Source organism: Schistocerca gregaria, unplaced genomic scaffold, assembly GCF_023897955.1.
Source record: "Schistocerca gregaria isolate iqSchGreg1 unplaced genomic scaffold, iqSchGreg1.2 ptg001229l, whole genome shotgun sequence".
NCBI lineage: Eukaryota > Metazoa > Arthropoda > Insecta > Orthoptera > Acrididae > Schistocerca > Schistocerca gregaria.
Window position 1 is genome coordinate 42,501 of NW_026062550.1, and position 2,500 is coordinate 45,000.

The following is a 2,500-nucleotide window of genomic DNA, read 5'->3' on the forward strand; positions in this document are numbered from 1 at the left end:
TTAACCTAAGTTACACTGCACCTTAACCTAAGTTACACTGCACCTTAACCTAAGTTACACTGCACCTTAACCTAAGTTACACTGCACCTTAACCTAAGTTACACTGCACCTTAACCTAAGTTACACTGCACCTTAACCTAAGTTACACTGCACCTTAACCTAAGTTACACTGCACCTTAACCTAAGTTACACTGCACCTTAACCTAAGTTACACTGCACCTTAACCTAAGTTACACTGCACCTTAACCTAAGTTACACTGCACCTTAACCTAAGTTACACTGCACCTTAACCTAAGTTACACTGCACCTTAACCTAAGTTACACTGCACCTTAACCTAAGTTACACTGCACCTTAACCTAACTTACACTGCACCTTAACCTAACTTACACTGCACCTTAACCTAACTTACACTGCACCTTAACCTAACTTACACTGCACCTTAACTGTCACATGTAACGTCACAGGAATGTAGCTTTGCCTAACAGCAACCCTCTGAACATAGTTCACTGCTTGGATCCTCTGGTGTCATGTGTATTTCTCGATGCCATGGTGCGTACCCTCACGTAAATGTCTTTCGAGTGTTGCGTACTTTCTACACAGTCCCGCTAACCACTGGAAGGGTGTAACGCTACAGAACGAATATCGCCCTCCCCTCCTGCCCTTCCAAGCTGGTCGGTCAGGCGTTTGTTTGTGAAATGAGCCTTGCAGCTGTTCAGTTGCATTCGGTTGTCGATGCAGTCAGTGTACGTTGTGGTACGGCCTGTGTGGACTGTCCGCTGATGTACGCGTAACCCACACTGATCATCCGTCGTTACGTACTGAGTGACATAATGTGGCACATGCTTGACCGTACACCGGCTGCGCCCTACAATGGCGAATCATAAGGGCCATATGTTGTGCACGATGCTACTTGTCTCGTCTCCCCATTACAGCGAGATTGCACTGTTTTACGCCGTACAGACATGTGGTAGGTACGGACGAAAGTATTGCATGTTGGCCCCCCCCCCCCCTCCCTCTGCCGGGAATCAGCGTGAGCCGTCTGTTGATGTAGCGACGAGGGTTTTCCTATTTAATCGTATTGCCCCACACAACATGATACCACGGTGGACCGCGTTCCACATCTGCGACATGCTACAGAGGCCGGTTGACAGTCGACCGCGCAAGGGACATTGCACACGTGCGCGGACCATCTTCCACGTGTTCTCTCGTGTACATGCCGTAGTGTGTATGTGGGCTGATGTAGCGTGTCGTGACACATAACATGCAGGCATGCCAGAATCGTAGATTTCGCAAATGTAGATTGACGTATACGTTTGCTGCCAAAGATCCGCAAATGAACTGGAAATCAGTTGTTGAGCGGTTGTTCGCGCTGCAGGTGCATCGGTGATAGCGACGATCGGTACATCTGTGAACCGGTTGTTTCGGCGGTACCCGCCATGCCCCCGAACCTGAGTTGGCCATGTGGGTATGAAGCGATACGAGGCTGTGGCTTGGTGGGACAGTCCCCGGCCGGTGAGGGGGGGCCGCCCGGCGTGCTGGCCGCGCGCTGCGTGAGCGCACGCACTACAGCCGGCTGGTGGGGGGCGCCCAGTGGCAGGAGCGCCGGCCGACGGGCCCGGCTGGCGTCCCAGCTACGCGCCGGCGCACCCGGCGCGCGGCGCCAGGCGGCCAAAGTGGGTTCTGCCGAGCCCGGTGCGAAGCGCGGTGGACATCTGCAGTGTGCTGGTCCGATTGCGGACTGTGTGCGTTGAGGATGCGCCGCCGCCCGGCACTCGGCGTCGCGACGCCGTCTGCTGCTCGGTCGCCCCCAGCGGTTCTCGCAGGTGGTTTGTATCGCAGCTCTGCGGACGTGTTGGCGCGTGCGCTGTGCTGGGAGAGTTCGCTTCTGCACCCAAGTGGGGCTTTGCCCTTCTGTGGCGCTGGCGTTGGAGCTGCCGGTCACCGTAGGTGGCGCGTGTTGTTTCCCGCCGGCAATGCCACGACAGCACGCTCCCGGGCCTCTGTCGGCAGCGGCAAGCTCAGTTGGGAGCACGGGTGTTCGCACTGAAAGCGTCTACTCGCCTATCTCCGGGCGATTGCGCCTCTCTCGAACCCGACCAAGTACTTAGGACGGCGCTGCGCGCCGCCGGGACCTGAGAGGGTTTCGAGGTGTATCGTGCAGGGGAGCTCAGCCTCCTCCTGTTTGCAGAATAATTGAGCGGACGCTTGCGTGTTCGCGCGGGCCCTCGGGACACACTCCCGGGCGGCCGGCTGCTCAGCTCTCGTTGACGCAGCTCCCTGGTTGATCCTGCCAGTAGTCATATGCTTGTCTCAAAGATTAAGCCATGCATGTCTCAGTACAAGCCGCATTAAGGTGAAACCGCGAATGGCTCATTAAATCAGTTATGGTTCCTTAGATCGTACCCACGTTACTTGGATAACTGTGGTAATTCTAGAGCTAATACATGCAAACAGAGTCCCGACCAGAGATGGAAGGGACGCTTTTATTAGATCAAAACC

The 2,500-nt window shown here is 55.1% G+C and overlaps 1 non-coding gene across 1 annotated transcript in view; it reads left to right on the top strand.

The window, feature by feature from the left end:
• The first annotated feature begins 2,275 nt into the window (after positions 1–2,275).
• Positions 2,276–2,500, top strand: part of LOC126329949 (small subunit ribosomal RNA) — a 1,893-nt gene continuing 1,668 nt past the window's right edge. Inside the window, exon 1 of the ribosomal RNA XR_007562602.1 lies at positions 2,276–2,500. This exon is cut by the window's right edge and continues 1,668 nt beyond it. This is a non-coding gene — a ribosomal RNA (small subunit ribosomal RNA).